This window comes from Rousettus aegyptiacus, unplaced genomic scaffold (assembly GCF_014176215.1).
Source record: "Rousettus aegyptiacus isolate mRouAeg1 unplaced genomic scaffold, mRouAeg1.p scaffold_m13_p_12, whole genome shotgun sequence".
NCBI lineage: Eukaryota > Metazoa > Chordata > Mammalia > Chiroptera > Pteropodidae > Rousettus > Rousettus aegyptiacus.
The window spans coordinates 12,140,210-12,163,161 of NW_023416287.1; the positions used below are offsets into that span (position 1 = coordinate 12,140,210).

At 47.6% G+C, this 22,952-nt stretch overlaps 1 long non-coding RNA gene across 3 annotated transcripts in view; it reads left to right on the forward strand.

The window, feature by feature from the left end:
- Positions 1-16,721, forward strand: part of LOC107514586 — a 138,634-nt gene extending 121,913 nt beyond the window's left edge. For all 3 annotated transcript variants that reach the window (XR_004953598.1, XR_004953597.1, XR_004953599.1), the window contains exon 10: positions 13,612-16,721. This is a non-coding gene — a long non-coding RNA (uncharacterized LOC107514586). The remainder of the gene's footprint in view (positions 1-13,611) is intronic.
- Positions 16,722-22,952: the final 6,231 nt, after the last annotated feature.

Below are 22,952 nucleotides of genomic sequence, written 5' to 3' on the forward strand. Positions count from 1 at the left end.
CTTTAGTCAGAACACTTACTCTCCAGTTTACCACAGTCCCTACTACTTTCTATTGTAAACCCTGCTTGCTTCACACATTTATGTCATTTGTGGGCGTCTAAGTTTGCAACTCTTGGTTTGGTCCAAATGTTGGTACATAGTAGACTGTTGAGTTTCAGAGACTGGAAGCATTAGGATCATGTGGGATGTTGTTAAATAGTCCAAGGACTTGGACTTGGGTCGAGGCCCTGGGAATGGAGAGGAAAGAATAGATATGAGGTAGACGCCAACCACAAAAAGTCGTCGTCTGGAAACCAAACGATAACAGGATGGGTCCGAAGTCATCTCAGCTTTCCAGCTTGGATAGGGAGAGTAATGGGATGGGGTAGCGCTGGGGGCAGGCAGTGTAAGATAGGGAAGGTGGAAGGGCCTCAGGAAACATAGCATCGGGGCCTACTTATTTTAATTAATTAATTAATTTGGAGACATTGGTTAATGAAATTCAGTAAGTTTCAGTTGTACACTTTAACAGTAAGGCATATATATATACATATATATATACATATATATACACACACACACATATGTATATGTATGTGTGTGCGTGTGTGTGTGTATATATTTATACCGTGTGTTCATCTCCCACAGTTAGATTTCATTCTGTCATCACATATTTGACCCCCTTTTCCCCATCTATCTCACCCCTCTCCCCTCCCCGCTACCCTCTGGTAACCACTAGTCTATTTATTGTCCATGTCCACGAGCCTCTGTTTGTTTATCCTATTCATTTGTTGCTTTTAGGTTTATATCCCTATAAACATATATAAGTGATATCATGTGATTTTTAACTTTATCTGGCTTATTTTGCTTAGCATGATTACCTCGAGGTCCATCCATCTTGTAGCAAATGGCGGTATTTCATCTCTTCTTATGGCTGAGTAATATTCCATTGTATATATGTACCACAGCTTCTTTAGCCAGTCATCTACTGTAGGACTCTTTAGTTGCTTCCATGTCCTAGCCACTGTGAATAATGCTGCTATGAACATTGATATGCAAATACCTTTTCGGATATGAGTTTTCAAGTCTTTGGGGTAAATACCCAGTAGAGGGATTGCTGGATCATATGGTAGATCAATTCTTAGTTTTTTGAGGAAACTCCATACTGTTTCCACAGTGGCTGTACCACTTTGCAGTCCCATCAGCAGTGTATGAGGGTTCCTTTTACTTTGGTGCCTAATTCTAAATGCCACCCCCCATCCCACCCCTAGGAAAAGCCCCTCCAAGGCTGCCTTAGCGTTGTTCATTAGATCCACACAGACTTGCTCAACAGGACTCCTTCACGTTCTTTTCAGATGTCCTGGACCTATGCAAATGCTCAGGTCACCAGGAGCGATGCCAGGAATCTTGGACTTTTCCACAGCTTCAATTGTGTTGCAACTGCAGATAGGCCAGTGCTTTCCACATTGCTTCTCTGCGATGTCCACCTGGGCAGATGCCAAGGGGCTCGGGCTAGGCCTGGGGGCTGAGTTTCGGCGCCTGTCCAGTAGTTTTGGCACTACTCACTGCAGATTTTCATGCCAGCACTTACCATCCTTGGGAGCTGGTCCACTGCTGTCGGTTGAAGGGATTTTCCTTCTGTTATTTCCTTCATTATTGCTTTTCCTCCATCTGTCTTGTTCACTCATTCTAGAATTCCAAAATGGGAGCTTACCGAGCCTCCAGGATTCAGCCTCCATTTCTCCTCTCTTATCTTACCATAGTCATCTTTTTGCTTCTTTCTTCTAAGGTTTGGGAAATTGCTCACACTCCCAAATGCCTCATTTGGATTTTGGCGGATCCAGTTCGTTGTTTGGCCTCCAGCACATTTAGACATTTTGATATCACATTTGCTTTTCCTAATGAAAGCATTTTCTGATTTCAGAGCTTTTCTTTCATAGATGCAATGTTTGTTTTGTTTTGTTTAGCCTTGTCTGGTTTTTATGCTTTATTTTGGAACAATTTTAGATTTATAGAAAAGGTGCAACGATTTTACAGAGAGTTCCCAAATATACCCTTCACCCAGATTCCCCTAATGTTAACATCTTTCAGTGTGTTTTGGATCTTATTAAGTATACTTAAGAGAGATTTCCTAAAGGTTTCTCAATTGTAGATGCAAGAGAACATTTGCAGATTTTTCTTTATTTTCTTATTCTTTGAGAGATATCTGTTTGCCCAAGTCTGAGATGGGTTCTGCCAGATATTTTAAGGGTCTCTCCTCAAATATTCCGAGAGAGAGAGAGAGAGAGAGAGAGAGAGAGAGAGAGAGAGAGAGAGAGAGAGAAGTAGAGTGTAGGTGTTTGTGTGTGTGTGTGTGTGTGTGCGCGCGCGCGTTAGGGTGGAGGCATTTAAAGGAGTACCTCCCTGTTGAGTGGATCCTTTCCTATGTTCGTGTTTGAAATTAGCTAAACAGCAGCCCCCATCCCTAATGAGGTCTACTTCCCACTCGAGGACCCCTCTGTGGCAATGGCCCCACTTTATTTGACCCATCACCCACACCTTCAGAATGTTTGGGGTTAACTCCCTGTTTAGTATTGGCTTTCCCAGATCCTGAGATTCAAATTTTAAATGCTAGTAGCTTATTTGAGAACGGATTTCAGGACACCTGACATGACTGAGACAGGGAAGGAAAGGCAGCCAATATGGGTGCATAATCAAGCAGGTTACCACCAGGGACACCTACAGCTCAGTCTCACCAGGAACTCTGGAACCATGGAGAGCATGTGCCTCAGGTTATCTCACCTGAGAGACAAGGGAGCTCAGGTATTTGCACACCCGCTTCTAGGGGCTTGATATTTCTGGTTTACCTCACACGGGCAGCGCTGGCTCTAGTGGGCAGAGAGTCCTCAGGCGAAACGTTGCAGGTGCTGGCTTAAGACTGTTCCAAACTTGGAAGTCAGGCTGGCACGCAGGGAAATAAGTCAGTGCTGAGATGACAGGCGGGGACCTGACAGCACCTGTGCTCTGCGCTCCCTCTATAATTGTTGCCGTCTCCTCACTTCTTATGGGGTTAAAATTTGCCTCTTGCCAAATAGCCTCCATCTCACCTTTTCTTCCAATCCCTGACACGCTCAGCTTTTCTTTATTTATTTTTTCATTTGGGGAGAAAGCAGGGAATCTGGTTCTGTCAGAGCTCTCTACCCTACCTACTTTCCGGATGGGCTTTTTTTGTTGTTCTTGCTGATTTCGGTTTGTGAGTGAGCCAATTTCTCCTCAATCTGGTGCCACCTGCACTACATTCCACAGACATTCCGTGATGACTTTGGCATGTCGAGGGCACCCATCCTTATTTTCTAATATGGAGATAGATTCTGTTCTTTCACCAATTCTCTAGATTCTTGTGTTCATTTCTATTGGTAGATCTGAGGAAAGGGATTTAAATATCTCAAAATGCAAATATGACTTATTCCCCAAAAGATATTCTCAATGTATTATTTTGGGGGCACTTGAACTTATGTGTATTTAATTTAATAACAGTTATAAAAAATAGCAGGAAGAAGCAACTGCATTATTCACTTGTTTCAAAGACTAAGTGTTTCCCCAACATTAACTTCCTGTACTTAAACTGACAAACTCTAGATAAATGCAATAATTTCTTCACATTTCACCATGATCAGCTCTTTGCTTCTAACAGCAACAATTGTACTTCTCATTAACTTGTCCACTGCTGATCCTTAGAGTGTTTGAATCCTTAAAAAATTGTAAGAAACTGTCATAGCTCTTGTAAGAAACTGAAGAAGTGAAGAAATTAGCTATTATGGTTTCCTCCTGGTGATAAGGATGCTGCTTGGGTCTTGGGCCAAAATTTCATCCTTTTTTTTCCTCCTCTGCTGTTGGTGGTAAATCTCACATATGTTATTGTAGTTGATGCTGCTCGTGCCTTAATGGGAGGAGTAGGGGAGGCTTTCGTGGGGTGCTTAAAAGAAGATCGGGGGTGTTAGAAGGTCCAGAGTACAAAGATGGAAGCAGGGATGTGAAACAAAGAGTTTTCACATGGCTTCATGTAACTTCACATGACCTTAGCATCACTGGCTGAGTTGAGGCAAGAGTGAGATCCCCAGTGTTATTCTAGTTTCATGCTGGAACAGAAAGCTGCAGCTTCCTGAGTGTTATTGACAGTAGCTGGCTATTGGCCAAGGCCGTTTCCTCTTCTTCCTGCGCACCGTCGCTAGGCCATGTTTCCCAGCCTCACCTGCAGTCGGGTGTGGCCACATAACTTTCTAGCTGATGGAGTGTGAACAGAGTGCTGGGACAGACCCTAAAAGCTTCCCATCCGCGTCTTCCATACTAATTTCATTTGTGCCCTACAAGAGGGTATGGAGATCTTGGAAGCTACATAATGAAGATGGCCTCTATCCAAAAGAGAGAAGGAGCCTGGATCCCTGCATCACCACTTGGAGGAGAGCCATCTGCTGATCCCAAACACCTCTTTTATCTTTTTTGTGAAGAGGAATAAATTTATATTGGGTTTGAGCTACTCTGTATAACTATTTTACAGCAGCTAATATAATATTATTTTGGATAATAGAATCTGGGTCTGGAATCAGACCAGAAAGCATTAGAATTAGAGCCTGTATTCTAATCTTCATCTCAGAGTTCGCTTTTTGAAGCTCCAAACTGGAATTGTTGATATGAGGAGCGGTCTGGGAAAGCAGGTGCTTATTATGAAATTTTGGAGCCAGATCGCCTGCTATCTGGCTGGCAGTGAGGATCGTATTCCTGTGGCAAGTGAAGTATAGAGAGCCCCTGATGTAAGGTAGCAGTGAAAGTGTGAAAACGTCCACCAGCGGTAAGCTGGGAAGAGGAAGCGCCAGGTGACCCAAGGTATGAGGAATCTGAGATGTGGAGCAGATAGTTATCTGTAAACTCAGGGGAGTTGGATGGCTATTGCTAAGCTCAGCTGACACATTGGAAAAAGTTAAGGCAAGACTTCGAGTGATTAATGGGCAATTAAAATCCAAGTATGAAAGCCAGAAGCCTCTCCTTGGTAACAAGGAAAGGAACTTATCTCCTCAAACCTGGACAGAGAAAGCTGAGGCCCAGGATGAGGACTTCATCATAGCAGTAGCAGAAGACAGATTTCTGTCTTAATCTTGTCTTCTATGCCATGCTGAGAGCCACAGTTGGAAAAGAAGAGGACTGTGACACATGTGACAGGGATATTTGAGTTGATGCACGCCAAGATCTTGAATGCCCTAGATTCTTCTAAAGCTCTGAGTCTGCAGAAGTGGCCACAAGCACTGCTCTTGCCCTGCCTTCCTGCCTCGTGCCTGAAAATGATGCAGAAGTCGCTATCCTTCAAGGCCTCATGCTCCTCTCAGAACCTGTTCCCATTCCCATCCTGGCCAGAGCCCACAACTAGGGAGGGGTAAATCTCAACATGACCGAGCAGGAGGTGCTATGCTGGTGAGGGAGGAAGTAGATGAATAGGACCTAGCACGTGCCTGTGGAGCCTGGCGAGTGAATGTGGGACTGAGTTCCGAGAGGGCTGGGTGGAGAGAGAGATGTAGAGCTGGATAACAGAGTTTACAGAGCTGGGAGCACTCTCCTGGGACAAGACGGGATTAACAACGTGAGATTAGCAGGGCTTCCGGAAGCACGAGAAGAGCCACATGAGTGGTGGACGGTGGAGGAGGGACGCTGCTCCGCCGTGCTGCCCAGATCCCCACGCAGGCCTGAGGACGCGTTCCCCTGGCTGCTGGGGTTGCTGCTGGCCGTCAGCCCTCGTCTGTCGGTCCTCTGCAGGAGTGCAGCGGCTAAAGAGAGCCACCTCTCGCTAGGTCATGTCCCCTGCCCAGGACAGCCTGTATTGATACATCGAAACGGGAGCCCAGCCCCTTCTTCCAATTAGGGACAACTGTGAAGGGCCAGCTTCAGAGCACCCCATGGAGTCAGCGGAGGCTTTTATCACAGTCCTGCTTCTCCTTCTGCCCAGTCCTGCTGCCTTCCCCAGGGAGCGATCCCAGGAGCATTTGCTGGTCTCTGTCTCAGTCTAGGAACCCGACCTGCTACTGCCTCTAAGGAAGGTCTCTGTGTAGGCTAACATAACGCCCCTGGCTAAGTCCAGCACAGCGTCTCTTCCTTTAACGCTGGAACAGGCCGCTGGTTCAAGGGCCGTGTATGAAGAAACACGGATCCTCGAACCCTGGGCTCCTTTATGCAGAGAGATGCCCACACCGTGAGAGGCTCAAGGGGACAGAGAGCAACTGAGGGAAAGACAGAGTCGCACCCCCAACCCATGCCCACCCTGGAGGCCATGCTCATTGAGTGGCAGGTTGACAGAAGTGGTCCGAAGTCGTGCTGAAGACGATCACGGACACAGTAACCATCCATCTGTGCATCTGTGCACCCACCTATGCGTGCAAGTGTCTGCGCATCACTCACGTGTTTTCATTCTAAGCTCACCTACTGGCGAGTACTGTGCACAGGGCTCAGTGCTAGGCACAGGGGGTTATCAGATGACTAGGACTCAGAGTCTGTCCTGGAGGCCATCACAGTCTAGGAAGGCCCAGGACAGTGTGATAGGGTAACTCAAAGAGCTCCATGAGCCTCAAGACAAAGGGACCATGCTCCCTGTGTCTTCCCAGAGGAAGGGGTGGCTGAGTCTGGCGAGAAGGGCAAGTAGGAGTTTTACAGGTGGGAAAATGGAGGTCAGTGGTGCTTCTATCAGAGGAAATGGCATCTTCAAAGCCAAAAAGAGAGAGAGATTCCCCAGCACAAGATGAGGACACGATGAGGCAGAGAGAGACAAGAGCTGGGAGGATGGGCAGGGGAATGTCATGCTGGGCTGTTTGGATTTTTATCTGGTGCGTGGTTGGGGCCAGAGGTGACTTTCAGGGGTGATGGGACAGGGATGTTAAACACAATAGAAGAACAGATAATGAGAGGTTGGGAGCATGCCGGGGGACCAGAGGGGAGGCTGCTGGACACATTTGAAGTGAGATACAGAGGGGCCGTAAAGGAAAGGGAGGGCACTGGAGGTGTTCAGAGGGTAGAACTGAGAGAAGTCGGTTAGACCAGCTGTGGAAAGTGATGGAGAAGGTCAAGGCCAGGGTCCTTTCAGTGGGTTTCTCTCTTGGGAGTCTGAGGACATGGTAATGCCAGAAATTGAGAAGGGGATTAAAAGAGACCTAGGTTCATTTGAGAGGGAAAGTAAGGAGCTAGCCTTAGAGGACCTCAGTATGCTGAGTAGTTCGCAGGAGATGGGCCCTGTCACCTCCCTTGTCCTAGCACTGTGCACGTGTTTACGGGGCCCGACATAAAATGAGACACCTTGGGTGCTCAAGCCACACTTTGGATCCACTTTAATATCACATCTCATCCGTCTGGTACATGAATAATTTTTGAACTGAGTGTGGGTTCATATTTTCCCTTTCTGAATTCCATTGTTAGATTTGGCCCACCACCCCAACCTGGCAAGATCTTCTTGAAACCCGATTCTGTCACTCAATAAGTGTGGGAGAAAATTAATCCTAACAGTTTAAGGCTGAATCCCGGGATTTTGAGCAACTCTTCAGCCCCTTTTAGAAAGGTTCGACTGCTCTAGGTTGGGGTGGGTGGGGAGCACATAGGGGACCATTGAGGTCAATGCCTTGCTTTGTAATGATCTTGTGGAAATTTGAAACCGAATGTGTGTGTGTGTGTGTGTGTGTGTGTGTGTATGTGTGTGTGTGAGATACAGAACTAAAGCCCAGAAGGAGAAAGAAAGAGAGAGATACAAAACAGGTAAAATGCCCAGCCTCCATCATTTATCTCAAGTTCTGAGCAAAGATTCAGGTCATTTGTCATTTTCAAGGCCAATTCTGTCATCCCAGCCTGAGCGGGGCCTGTTCCCAGTGGGGCCTGAGCCAACACTCATTGTTGCTTCTACCTTAGTGGCTCTGCGCTTGGCCTTGGCACAAAACACCCACCACCTGCCCTCTGCCGGCCCTCTCAGAGCTCTTAGGCTGGTGAAGAGGTACTTGATGACTCTCTCAGAGTTCTCCTCGACTCTGACACCTGCTGGGTAATAGGGACCCGGTCTCTAGAGGCAGCCGAGATCCGGGGACAAGGTAGATAAACCAGGCTCTTGTTCTTTGGGCCTCAGTTTCATCAGCAAGAAAATGGAAACAATAATCTGTGCTTCATATATACGTGAGGGTTGAATGATATACTTGAGCTCAACAAGTGAACGTCCAGGATTTGATGTGCCCCAAGGATGAGCTGGGGGTTAGGGTGGGCCTGCCAGAGTCGTATCGACACAAGGGTTATAGGAGTCCTTGGGGAGATGTTTTCCAGATCCACAAGTCTGGCTTGGAGGTGGTGGATCAAACCAGAGAGGAGCTTCTGGGCCCAGGGAAGTGTTTGTCACCGAGCAGGCCTCCGGCCTCATTCATTGGCCATTCTTAAGCTTTCTGGAAAAGCAGCTGTTCTAAGACCACCAGGGAATCTTTTGGGTTGGGACCCCACGAGTCAGCAGCTTTCATGCCACCAGCTCTTACAAGGAGAGATGACGCCGTCTGGGCAGACGCCAGCCCCCTCCCCACGTGAGGTGCCCCCAGCGCCGGGTGGAGCTGTGGAAGCTCTTGGCAGTGCAGGTGGCGTGTCTGCAGCCAGCCCGCTACCAGAAAAGGAATTGGCAGACACCGCTGACAGCAGAGAACACCTGCTGGGGATGCTCAGACATGTTCAGGAGAGCTTGGAGGCGGCTGAGGCCCCTGAGCGGTGCGGGCGGAGGAGTCAGGGAAAGATATGGGAGTTGAGGTTCTTTTGTGATCTATTTTTTTTTTTTATTGTGGTAGAATACACATAACATGAAATTGATCATTTTGATCATTTTGAAGTATACAATTTGGTGGCATTAAGCACATTCTGCCATCACCACCATCTAGTTCCAAAACATTTTCATCACCCCAAATGGAAACCCGTTAGTAGTCACTCCCCATTCTCCCTCCCGCAGCCCCTGGTAACCACTAATCTGCTTCCTGTCTCTAGGAATTTGCCTGCGGGACATTTCATATAGATGGGCTCATACCTAGATGGCCTTTTCTGTCTGACTTCTTTCATTTAGCATGAGGTTTTCAGGGTTCGTCCCTATCGTAGCATATACATCAGTACTTCATTCCGTTTAATCCCATGCTGCATAGAGCCTGCTACACCAGACGGCGCAGATAAAAACCAATGCCGGCCCGTTTCACAAAGTGACTTCCGTCTTTCGGAGCTCCAAGGCCCTCTCCGAGTGAAGGGAAGTGCACCCTGGCGGGGACGAGCGCATAGTAGGTGCCTAGGACTTGACGGTTTGTTTCACTTGGAAGGCGTGTGACGGCCCTGGCTCTGGGCTGGCACTAACCCCGAGCGCGGCCAGGGGGCAGCATGTCCCCGCGAAGCCTGCGCGCCCTCGGCGGAGCCGGTGTTGACGAGGCTGCCGGGGCCGAGGCTCAGGGTACGTTCGCCGCCTTTCCGTCACGCGCGGTTCAGATGTTCCGCTCCAGCCAAACAAATTGTTCGGGCTTAATTTTCGAGAAATCATTGTCAAGAATTGCTGAACCAGTGTAATTCTAAAGCACATATTTATACGGAGCTTCGAAAGTCACATCCCTGCGCACAATTACAGACGGAAGAGGGAGAGTTTCATCAGGAATGAGATTAGGTCTGGGCAGGGCGGGTGCGGGAGGCCGCTGGGGAGGGAGCGGGAAGGCATGCGTTGGTGACCCGCACCCCTGCGGCGCTCACGGGGCAGGGGGCTGAGGGCCTGGATGGTGTGTGTGCGTGTGTGTGTGTGTGTGTGTGTGTGTGTGTGTGTGTGTGTGTGTGTCGCGGGGTAGGGGTGGGGGGATGGCTGTGTGTCTCATGGGACGTCCAGGGGTTTCAGGTGAAGTGGCCTGTTTAGTTTCTATTGACTGGCCCTACCTCTGGGAGCAGCTAGGCTGCTGCCATCTCCACCTGTCACCCAATGAGGGACACTCTGTTCTTGGCCCCCCTGCTCCATCCAGATGCCTGCCTTCAGCTCAGGTCGAAGGCGGCAATTGGAGCCTCTATCCCAGAAGAAAGGGGGTGGGATGCCCCCCGCCCCAGCCTCACTGCACTAGCTCATCTTCCTCAGCTGCAGGTCAGCTGCACAAGGTTCGTGCATCTGTCACCCTCCCAGGGGGGCACTGACATGCCCTGCATTGTGGCCCAATGGAGACGGAGCCACCCTGCCCCCAATGTGGGATGGAGGGCGTAAGAAGAAGGGGAGGAAGCCGTGGGCTTAGAGATAGCCGAGCTCCTAGCCAGACTCACTGGGTGATCTTGGCAAGCCCCTTCCCCTCTCTGGGCCTCAGTGTTCTCATCTGCAAAATGAATGTGTTGGACTCATTCAGGTTCAGAAGCAAACATAATGGCAGCTTTACATACCAGACGCCGTGCTAAGGTCTCGTGCTTTCACGATGTTGTTTTACTCTGAGAACAGATCCCAGGGGAGGCATTATGGTCCCCATTTTACAATGAGGAAGTGGAGGCTTAGAGAGGGATTTCATGGGAGTTGGGGGGAACAGGGCCTCCCCAAGCACAGAACGTGTAGGGGACCCTGAGCATGCATCCTGCCCAGGAACCCCGGTGAAGCAGATTCGGGCCTCAGAGATTCGCGGCTACCATGACTTTGAAAGGTTCATCTTAGAAAGGCATCTTTGCTCCAAATAGCTTCATTCACTGTGCCCCATACAAAGTTATCACACTTTTAAGGAAAGGAAAGGATAAATCCACATTATATTCTTTGACACACGAGGCAGTATAGCTCCATGAAGTAGGCTTTTGGATTCAGAGAGGCCTTGGTTCAAATCTCAGCTCTGCCACTTCCTTTTGAAAAATGAGGATGATAATAATGATTTAACTACTTTATAGGAATTTGGTGAGATAATCTTAATAAACGGTAGCTTTAATGCATATACTTTGATTGAATGAGAAGTCTGAGATTTATACCGAATGTCAACTGATAACCACAATACACATTGAAAACTAAGTCACGGGTAACAGCCCATCTTGAAGAGACAAGGACTGAAAATGCTGGGGATGGGTAGGTAGGTCTGGAGTTTGGGGTATATGTAATTCATCCAGACTTTTCAAGGCATTGGCCATAGGAATGAAGAGTGGGCTCACTTGTTCTGCTCAGCAACCTTCAACTTTATTTATTAAACCCTGCTTTGTGTTTAATCTTTCTTTGTTGTTTTGACGACACAGCAAAACACCGTAATTTTCTAATATTATACAGTGCCAACATCTTGGAGGATTTCAGGACAGATCCTAATAGCCAGCAATCTCTGCATTACAATAGTCAGATGCAATAATCCTTGAAAGGCATGCAACTCTCTAAAGCTGAGAACTGAAGCAGTTTTTCTCTAAACATTTATTACAAATACAAGCATTATTTGTATTCAGCACAGACTGAAGAGAGACTAAGCAGTTGGTCCTTTTTATTGCAGTTGAAATCTGGCCCAATCTGGCAACCCTTTTTAGAATCACACACTGAATAAAGTTCCCAAGACGTGTGGGGAGGTGCGACAGTTTCTGTTTGTAGCACGGGGGTGTTTGGTGTTGGGTGTCTGCTTGCGTGGGCTAGGCACATGGCTCTCCAGGGAGCCAGAAGCAATCTGCAGGCTTACCTCACTCTGGGTTGATGATGAAGGTGAGATTGGGAATAAGGAGTGTCACATAAATGTGTATCTTTCACTAAATTAAGAGATCTCCAAGGTCAAATATAATAGTCAGAAACCCAATTCTAACCTCGTAAGTAAAGGGGAGAACTTATGGGCTCTCAGGGCGAGGAAGTCTATGTTTGGCTTCAGGTATGGTTTGATCTAGGTGCCTCTTAGGTCAAATTCCCTAGAAGCAGAAGTTACAAATGGGGTTTTTTGTGCAAGTAGTTTATCGAGGGAGTACTCTCAGAAGGAACCGCAAGGGAGTGAATCTGTAAGTAAGATAGGGCAGGAGAAATAGCCAATCAAGAATGTGTTTTCCGCTGGAGTCTACCTTCGGCCCAATCCCATTGGGAGCTCTAGAATATGAATAATATTATGAATAATATCACAGAGCTGTCCCACTCTTAAGGCAAGAGGCTGGGCCATTTGTACTCTCATGTTAGTCAGGCATTGGCTATGGGCTGGAATGGGGGGCATAACCTCCTTGGGATTTCTGGGCAGAGTGTCTCTCTTTGGCCTAGAGCAATGTTCTAAAGAGGGGTTCAACTGTTAGCAATCAACAACTATAGTCAACACTTACTGATAAGTGCATTGGTCCAGTAGCGGGTATCTGGGCAAGGCACCAAATTATCTACATCAAGAGGCTCAAGCTGTGACTCAAGGCTTCACCTCTCACCCCTTTTCTGGGTCCTGCTTCTTGACTCCATTCTCAAATAGGGTGGGGACAAGATGATCACCAAAGGCTGTAAGCCCATTTCTTCCATACAGTGTATACATTAAAGAGGCCTGATCTTTCCTAGTATATAAGTATTAAGTTTCCTGGATTAGCCCAGCACAATTTGATGCTCGCTCCTCTAGTAGAAATGGGGGTGGAGTTGGCTCTAAGTAATCCTAATGGATAAGGTTCCCCATAACAGATTTGTATTTCTAGAAAATGGAGAGATACTAAATAGATAAGAAAGACAAACAAACAAACAAAAAACAGCAGCAATCCTCTGATGAGCTCCTCTGAACTCCTATTTTAAATCAGAAGAGCATTCTGGTGTTTATTTATTTTGTTTGTTTGTTTGTTTGAGTGATAGAGCCTGAAGGCCTTCAGTAATCACCTCAATCTAATCCTCTCAAGCCACAGATGAAGAAATCAAGGCCCTTGGAGGGGAAACACATAAGGGTGTTCTGGGTGGAGGGAACAGCACGGTCGTGGCTGCAGGTGGCTAAGCAGCAGAAGCGGGCTGGGTAGACAGGAGGAGGCAGTTTGGGAGGGAGCAGTGGGAAGGACTGAGAATGAGCAGTTGCAGCTCATGCAGGGTCCCGTGGACTAGGAAGGGAGTACAAACTTTATCCTGAGCAACGTGGGCTTGGTTTGAGGTTCTTCTGAGTCCACAGCGCACTCTGCCTCTTACAGTATTCTTCCCCAAGGGTCTGGTATCAGGACCCCAGTGGGCTCAAACCCAGCTAGTGCCAATACCAAAGGGACCCATTCCGGGGGCAGAATTCAGTAGCAGGGTCAATGGGCAGTAGTTGTGTAACTTGGGGGATAGATGGGTATCACCTATGACATTTGAAATCATAGTCCCCTTTGAACAGGTCTCAGTCCAGAGTTGGGATTGGGAGATTTTGACCAAGCTTGAGCAGGCAGTCCCAAATGGACCGGGGTCAGAGTCAGCCCTGTCTTGAGGGGAATCTGTTGTTCTCTTAAGGGAAATTGAGGCAGGAATCTAGCTGTGAGGGTCAGGCCAGCACACAACAGGGAGCAATTGAAGATTATAGCTCTCTTTAGAGAGCAAGTGGGATTTCAACCCTCCCTCCACGGGGAGCTGAAGGTGCCAGGGGTCAGGAAGGGAGCTATATTCAGCTAGGTATATTCTTGCTGCTGTAACAAATGAGCCCCTTCACTTTAGTAACCTAATACAAGATTTTTCTTCTTATGAATACCCAGGTTCCTTCCATCTTGTGGCTCCACCATTTTCCAGGGTCTGCATCCAGGCAGAAGAAGAGAAAGAATGTGGAGAAAGCACATCTGCTTCTTTACTGCCTTGTCCAGGAGAGATCCAAATCACTTCTCATATTTAATTGGTGAGAACAGGTCACATGACTTTTCCTAGCTGCAGGGGTAGCTGGGAAATGTAGTTACTGGCTGGGCTGTGACCCTATACCACAGAACTCTATAGAGAGAACTCTATACCACAGAAGGGAAGCATGCAGTCTGATGGACAGCCGGCCAGCTCTGCCAGAGGGGCCCAGCCGACATGCCATCAGAGAGAGGCCCGGGTGAGTGCAGCGAGGAGTGGGATCACGTCTTTGCTCTCTGCCTGCAAGCAGTTGTCCCTGATACAACTCAGCCCATGAAATGGTCTGAATGGGTTTGAGCTGTTTCCAGCCCAACAGCCTGTGGCGTTGGACCGAGGAGATAAGGACTCAGTGAAACACTGAGTACACAGGGTTTGCGATAAATCTGGTTTCCCTCTTGCGGCCTCTGTTTGTGCTCAGTCTGTGTTTGATCAGCTCCATTTCTGTTTGGAATCAAGGACCTTCTCCCACCTGTTTATTCCTGGCCTTCTCCTGGAGCCGCAGTGAATGTGTGTAAGGCTGAATTCATAGCCTGAGGACATTCTCTCAGCAGCTCCTTGTGATCATCTAAATATAGACACCTCACCCCCTGTGCAGAGCGAGGAGAGAGGCTGCTGTGCGGATCCTTGCTGCGGCGTGCTTGCCTGGGAGCTGGAGGATGGGGTTCCAGTCTCGGCCTCTCCATCTATGCTGTGTGACCTTGACAAGTCACAGGACCTTTAGTGCTGTTCCTTCATCTGTAAAATGGGAACATCTGCTTATGCCCTGATGAAAACATATAAGGAGTCCAAAAGAGTTCTGTAAACTGTAAGGTACTGTGACAGCATTAGGGATCCTGGACAAGGTCTATGGGTGGGTTAAAGCACAGGCTCTGGAGCCAGGCTGTCTGAGTTTGCATCCTGCCTCTGCCACTTTCTAACTCTGTGGTTTGGACAAGTTACTGCTCATGTCTGCACCTCAGTTCCTCATTCATAAAATAGTACCTTCCTCATGAAGATGTTGTGGGATCCAGCGAGCCAAGGTATGCGAAGAGCTTAGCACAATGTCCAGCCTATAGGACGGACTCAGGAAACACTGGTGGCTGTTACTGCTCCATGCACACTTTTGATTTTCCATCTGCTGTAGCTTTGTTTCTTTTGTTTCATCTGGCTGCAGTGCCTTTTTTCATTACTCACCCTTTTGAGGTTCAGCAGTGATGCCTACTCCTCTGGGAATCCTGCCCTGATAGCAGAGTGACAGGTCCCACAAATCCAGGGAGTGCCGGCGCCTCCTGCAGTCACGCAACGTGGCAGAACTGCCTGGTATCACCGTGAGAAATTGTCCTCCAGCGTCTGACGTCCTGTAAATCACCCTTCTGCTAGGTCTCCTCTGTCTTATGAATCAGGGAGATCTTCATTGGCAGGGAAGGTTAGTTCGGACTGTGCTTGCTGTTATAACAAACAAGTGCTTCTATTTTAGTAGTTTAAAATGTTATAAGTTTATCATCCCAGACCAGCACTGGGCGTCTGGTAGGAACACCACATATATTTTGAATGAATGAAAAAAATGAATAAATTAACGGGCAGAGGTCTCCTTAGAAGAGAAGGCCTTTTTGGAACCTTACAACTCCCAAGGGAGAAATATTTACCGAGTAGTTCCCATGAGCTCAGAGTTAGGGGAAGGTGGGTGTGAGGGCAGAGGAGGGCAGAGGGCAGTCTAGCAGGGTGAGAGGGAGAAGGAAGGGGGCCCACCATGGGTCAGCTGAGTCACATGACTTAGCTTATGCCATTTCATTTGCTCTTGCAGTTGATTAATGCTGCGGCTGTCACTTTGGTGCCAGCGTCACATCCCGTCACCTTCCCCGTCCCTTGCCTCGGCTGTAGAATTGCTCAGCCAACTGCAAATGCAGTTCTGAATGTGGGGAGTTAACACGTCTGGGGGACTCCCAGCCAGCGGAGATATGAAACTGGGAGATAAATGCCCCTACGTTCTTCCTGCAAAAGACAATTGTGGGAGGCATCCCACGAGCTGAGCCCTGTGGTCTCCAGTGCTGACCAGGAAACACACCCTTTATTGGCTTCCCCTCCACATCTTGCATTCCTGCTCCCCAAGTCTCCTCTCCAGTGAACACTTGCCCCCAAAGTCTTTGTCTCAGGCCCACTTTCAGGAAACTCAAACATGACACCTGCGTTCTCCAGATGAGACTGAGGTTCTGAAAGAATTTTTATCCAAGGCCACAAGGCTGGTGAGAGGCTGAGCCAAGATCAAACCCTAGTGTGTCCAATCCAAAACTGGGGCTTTTCCACTACCCCACAAGACTAATCCATGGAAATATAAGCACACACAAAAAGTTGGGAGTAATGCACTAATGTGTGAGGTAAAAACTGGAATTGGCTGTTCTGAAAATAATTCCCCTCACAGGCACACAGATACACATGAGCTGAAAATATGAGTGTGAGAGTGGGAGAGAGGGAGGGGGTGAGGAGGGAAAGAGAGGAAGAGAAGAGAGGGGGAAAGGGAGAGAGAAAGATGAAGAAGAAGAAGGAAAAGAAGAGGAAGTAGTGAGGGAGAGAAAGGTCACAGACATCAGGAGATCGTGAGAGAAGCAGAGAGGCGATGAGCTGGCTGGTCCCTTTACAAACCTCCTCCACCACTTCTATTTATCTGTGAAGCAAGTAAAAGTAAATGCAAGTAAAACAAACAGTTGCTTCAGCGTGTCTGTTATGCTGGCCCATTCCCACTTCTCTTAAATGCATTTCTTTCTAGAGATGCTGATTCCACACTTCTTTTTTTCGGTGGTCGCTGGGGAGAGGTTATAAAGAATAAAACTGATTTTTCTCTGAGCTGGGTGCATTTATCACTATTGCCTTTTAAAAAAATCTTATGGTGGAATTTATACTGAATATAAAAATAAAAGTACAATAAACCCTACTCAACCCATCACTCGATTTCATAATTACTGAGCAGAGAACACCCTGCCTATAATAATTCAGTCATCATAACAACCTTATCCTTTTGGTACTATTATTACCCTGTTTTGCAGGTGAAGAAACTGAAGCCAGGGAGGTTAAGCAACTTATCTAGACTTTAGAGTCCATGTGCTCAACTGCCATGCTACCTGGGACTGGCTCCTTAGACTTGGGAATATTGCGTCATCTACATTTCTGGGAGTGCTGCTAATTATTTCAGGAAGCTGGGTAATATTTGTCATACTTATGCCTTTGCTCAAAATATAATCCAGACAGTAATACTCAAAGTATGATCCACAGACTGGCAGTTTCGGCCTCATCTTGGACAAATGCAGAATCTCAGGCCCTAGTCCAGACCCCCTGAATAAGAATTTCTGAGGGTTGACCACCCCAGGAAAGAAGATACTGACCAGGAAGGGCTCAAATTTACAAATAGACCTAGCAGTCATTTCTAAACAGGGGCCTCTCATGCAAACCACACCTCAGGGAGAAGGCTGACTTAAGCTGCCTGCCACCTGCACTGAACCTACCCACCTGCATTGTGCTCCTGCCATCTGAGCCAACCCTGTGAAGGAGTTCCTGGAATCATATTTCAGCCAATAGGATTGAGACTTTCCCCATCTGATTGGAGTTATGCAGCTATGTTCCACCTCCCTCAACCACCCCCATTAGCATCACCAACTAACCAGAAGTTATTCTGACCAATCAGGGCAGTACTTTTTGGACCAATCAAACTGCAGGGCTTTGGAGTCTTCATTAGCATGAGGATGGGCCAATCAGGGCCCAGGGGCGGGGACTTTTCTTTATATAAGTCACCCTCTCCCGACCAATTGGGGAGGGCAGATTCCCTTTCCACAGAGGGCTGGGGTTACCAGGCAGACCGGAGCAGGCCAAGGCTGTCCACCCAGAGAGGGCCACCTTGCTGGAGGGGCTTCCTGGCACTCTGTGTCCTTACAGCCTTGCTGTTTCACAGCTGTGCTGCATCACAATTGAGCTGTTTGGATTGTGTAAGGTTTCCTTCTTTGCTGCACCCCAAATTCGGGATACCTGTTGGCACCAAGGGCCATCAACCATCGGTAGACAGGTGGAGTCCAGCAGTCTGTGTTTTGTCAAGTTCTCCAGGTGATTCTCCCGTGAAGTACCAGTCTTCAAGGCTTTGCTTCCTTCCAGAGTGCTCTGTGGATGCCTGCTGTGCATACCATCCTAGGAATGGCTTCTCTCTCGCCCTCCTCCCTCCCTCAGTGGCACACTCCATGTGCGTTTAGACACTCCACCGCTGGTGTCGTGTGGACAACCCTAATCCTCTGAAACACCATCTTTATGACCACGTACTAGCTGCCCGGCATCCAGAAAATTGTCTGCATCCCAATGCTCCTAGTAGATTCTGTCCACGTGTACTGCAGGCTTCTCGAGGCTGTAAGTATTGTCAGTCTTCTACACCAGGCTTACGGGGCCTCCAGGCTGCCATCTTATACCACTTTGATTTATATATGCAGGTGTGAGGGGCAGCACCTGTTAGAAATATAAACCAGGCGGGGTTTACTTTTGCGCCATAAAAATGGATAAATCTGCCACCCATAAAAGCTTATTTATTACTAAGAGTTCAGTATATATGCACAAAAAAACCCACAACTAATTTAACTACCTGGCAATAACTTCCTGCCTGAGGCTGGACTTAGGATTGGAATTCAGATAGGTGGGGAGTTTTAAATGAGTTCGAGAGGGTCAACCTGCAGCCAGGTGCTAAGGGTCTGGAGGTACAAGGCTGGGTTCCAAGCCTGGTGTGGCGTGACTCCAAGTAAGTCTAGCCTCAGTTTCTCACCTGTGTAAAATGGGGATAATTAGTTACTGCCTAAAATTATTGTGCCCATTCTGCAAATTTTAATGCTGAAAGTTTTAGATTTTACCGGGAGGGATCAAGGGAAGTTTCGCAGACAACAACCAAGACTCGTATTCCTTCCTCAAATGACTGTGTATGCTCAGGTGGTTCTGGAGGCCAGGGAGTCCCACGACCTGCCATTTGCAGGCTGGAGACACAGGAATTCGGTCTGAGTCCAAAGGCCTGAGAATCAGAGGGCTGATGGTCTAAGTCCTAGTCTTAATCTAATAGCCTGGGAACCAAGAGCACCCATGTCCAAGGGCAGGAAAAGATGTGTGTCTTGCTTAAGCAGAGAGCAAATTCCTCCTTCCTTTGCCTTTTTGTTCTATTCAGAGCCTCAGCGGATTGGACGATGCCCACCCACATTGGGGAGGGCCATCTTCTCTGCTCAGTCCGCAGATTCTCGTGCTAATCTCTACTGGTAACCCCCTCCCAGGCACACCCAGAAATAGTATTTGACCTGCTATGGTGGCACCTCTTAGCCCAGTCAGATCGACACATTCTATTAACCAGCGCAGTCTGAAAGTAGTTGATTGAAATGTGGGGCTTGCCCTTGTGTACCTGGAATCCCCAGCATGCTTGAGTATGCACAGCCACAATCGTGTCGCCATGCCCGCCTCGCCTGGCTGTCAGAGGCTGCCAGACGCATCCCCATTTCAGAGATGTTAAAATGGGAAGAGAAGGCACATCTATAATTAATCAAATGTGACTAATGTAAAATGCTTGTCAGTGAGTCTGGCGTGTAAGAATGGAGAGGAAATGAACATTGTGCCCTCTGCGTACCAGCTGTACTAGTTAGCTCGGGCTGCCAGCGCAAAATACCACAGGCTGGGGAGGCTTAAGGAAATTTATTTTCTCACAGTTCTGGAGACTAAAGTCCAGGATCAAGGTGTCAGCGGGGTTGGTTCCTCCTGAGGCCTCTCTTTTGGGCTTGTAGATGGCCATCTTCTCTCTGTGTCTTCACATGGTCTTTCCTCTATGCCTGAGCCCTAGTTCTTCGTATAAATACAGCAGTCATATTGAAGTAGGGCCCACCCTAATGACCTCATTTTAATCTAATTACCTCTATGAAGACCTAACCTCCAAATGCAATCGCATTCTAAGGTACTAGGGCTTAGCAATGCAACAGGAATTTGAGGGGGGTACACAATTCAGCCCCTAACACAGGTTTCATTGTGGGTGCTTTGCAAACAACATCTCCTTTCAGCTTCCTGGGGATGAAATTGGGTAGGTGGTTTATCTGCATTTTATTGATTAAGAAACTGAGGCTCTGAGAGGTTATCTGCACAGCTAGTAGGGGAGAGGGCTGTGCTCTGCCTTCCCTGTGCATTTCTCATGTCAAGCTGTGCTGTAAGGAGCCCGAGGGGAAGTCAGGCCAGCCTTCCCCACTCCAGAGCTCTTAAAGTTGCAGGAGGTGGAGGGTGGGTTGGGGGGGGGGTAGGGGGGCAGGCAGGGAGGAGAAGGCCTGGTTTCCTGATGACCCCCTCCTCCTCTCCTCCACTTTCACGCATAAGAGTTCTTCCAATATCTTATAGGGCTTCCTTGTAAATTTTTATTTGAAAAAAAGGGGGGCCAAATAGAGAAGTTAGAGCATGTCTGTGCTACTACATAGCCTATTAGTTTCTGAGTAGCTTAAAACAATACAGATGTATTCGCTCACCTGCTCTGGAGGCTAGAAGTCTGAAATCAAGGCGTGGGCAGGGCCAGGATCCCGCTGGGACTCCCAGGGAGGAGCCTTCCCTGCCTCTTCCTGGCTTCTGGTGGTCGCCATCAATCCTCAGCTCATAAACGCATCCCTCCAATCTTTCCCTCTGTCATCGCACGGCGTTCTCCCTCTGCGTATGTGTCTGTGTCTCCTTCTGATGAGGGCATGAGTCGTATTCAATTTAGGGCCTTTTCCAACCCACTACGACCTTATCTTAACTAATGTCTGCGAAGACCCTATTTCTCATCGAGGTCACATTCACAGGCACCTGCCTGGGCTTAGAACTTCGTCATATCTTTTGAGGGGACAGAATTCAAACAGCCACACATGGCATGGTTAAGCAAGAACATGTATTAGAGTGGAAGCTGATACGCACAGATGGAGGACTTTTAGGCAGGGCCCGAAAATGATGGAGGGAAGCTGAGAGTAGGCACAGGGGTCAGGGATAACGGAGTAGGGTCCACGGGGTCATAAACTGGGAGGACTTCGCTTTGATGGAGGGATATGTATAACCTGCCATTTGATGAGACGGTTGGGTCTGAGCAGCCCTCTGTGCTCATGCCTCTGTATCAATTGCTCTAAACCCCTAAAACCTAACGTTTGACAAGGAGAAGGCAGAGTGGATGATGGCTGGTAAGCACCAGAACCACCCTTTCACTTTGCTCCTTACTGATGAGGCAAAAGTCTTTGAAGGCAGCGGAGTGGGGGTGGGGGGTTGGCTCTAATTTGCATCTGAGACATCGCAGAGTTTCTCAGAATCACTTGTAGGGGGGAACCCAAAATACCTTTTCCTTAAGTAATTTTCATTATGGATGCTAGTTGCTCAAACCAACTAATTTAGGTTAACATAGACTCAAGCGTTTTTTTTTTTTTTTTTCCTTCCTCTTGGCATCCTGTGAAGTCAGGCCAAACAAAAATTCACATAGAGGATGTGAGCCCCACACTTCTCCTGGCATTATATCAGAATGGCCCTGGGAGTGTATTAATAGCCTGGAGTCATAGTACAAATGGTTATTTATATGTGGAGGTGATGGCTAAAGTACACTCTCTAGTAATTATTCACAATTAACAAGTACTTCAATAAATGAACAAAATCTGTTCTTAATCCATTGAAGCAGCAATTCTTTATCCGGAACTCATGTACCTGAAACTTCTGGTTAACCAGCCCTCCCACACAGATCCAGAACAAAGCTAATTAGAGATTATAATCATGACCTTCAGGCTCCTTCCAGAGCCTGAAGGGTACTTGAGTCATCAATAAAATATAATGTGTTCAGTAGAGTTTCAGTTGAGAAGTATAATAGAGTTGAAAATTGGTGTTCCGTATATACCTGTTAACTCTCTGTTAACTGGAAAAATGACGGACGCTCTGCTCCAGTGAGGTCCTACCCTGTGTCAGGGGTGATGCTAAGAACTTTATAGGTACTGTCTCAGTCAGTCCTCCCAACTGCCGGCCGCCTCTGTGGGGTGGAGCGTCCAGCTTTGGGTTATCCCACTGTGTCTTTAGGCAACTGGTAGGAACCAGGCTGCTTCTCCAGGCTCTGTTCTCTCAATTGTCCATTCTAAGGTGGCCTTGATTCGGGTCGGTATAATCATGTAGTCTTTGGGGAGTCTGGAATGCCTGAACTGGAATAACCTTCCAAGAGGCTTCTGTTGAATTCTTACATTTTTAGGTGAGGAGACTGAGCCCAGGGAGGTTGAGAGATGTGTCTAACTTCGCCTGGAGCTTCTGTGTTCTCTCTATTACATCAGAGTGTATTTGACATAATTCAATTGCTGTATTGATCATCTCTGGGAGTGTGTGGATTTATTTTATTGCCAAAGACTATCAAGCAGACAGATCTTGTCTTTTTTTTTTTTAATGATGAAGAAAATTAACTAAAACTTCATACGTTAAGTGTTACCAAGCGTTGGCTGAGTCTGGATCCTTGAGGATAAATGTGAGATGCATAAAATTTATTTCCACCCATGTAATTTGGTATATTTCTATTATTCTTGCCATTCTGCATTCCCCATATACAGTCTGTTAGCAGACCTGCCAGCACTACTTTTAAAAATGATTGAAAACCCGGCTGCTTCTGACCATTCCACAACTCCTACTTTGGTCCCAGCATCTGTCTTCTCTAACCGGGGGGACTTCCACAACATTCCACGGAAGCAGGGAAGCCCTGCTTCTCATCGCATGCAGGATACGATACGAATTCCTGACCAGGGCCTCTCAACCTGGCAGGACTTGGCCTCTGCCCGCCTCACCGACCTCAGACCTTCCCACTCTATGCTCTCTTGCTCTGTTCTGGTCATTCTGGTCTCGCTAGGCCTCAGATATGCCAGATTCCTGCCCCGGGACCTTTGCGCAGGCTGTTTTTCTGCATCTGGAATGCTCTTTGCTCAGGTGGTTTCCTGGCTCACTCTTCCATCATATTCAGGTCTCAGAGGCTTTCCCAACTGTCTAAAATAAAGCCCCGCCCTTTCATTTTGCATTTCCTTATGCTGCTTCAGTGTAGTAAGGAGCATTTCACACCACCTTGTTATAAATGACAATACTATTTGCAAATATTTGTTTCCATGTTATTTGCCCCACCTGCTAGAATTTAAGCTCTGTGAGGACCGGAGTTAAGTTAACTCCCCATTTCTTACAACGGTGCCTGCCATGCGGTGCTCAGCAAGTAACTGTTGAA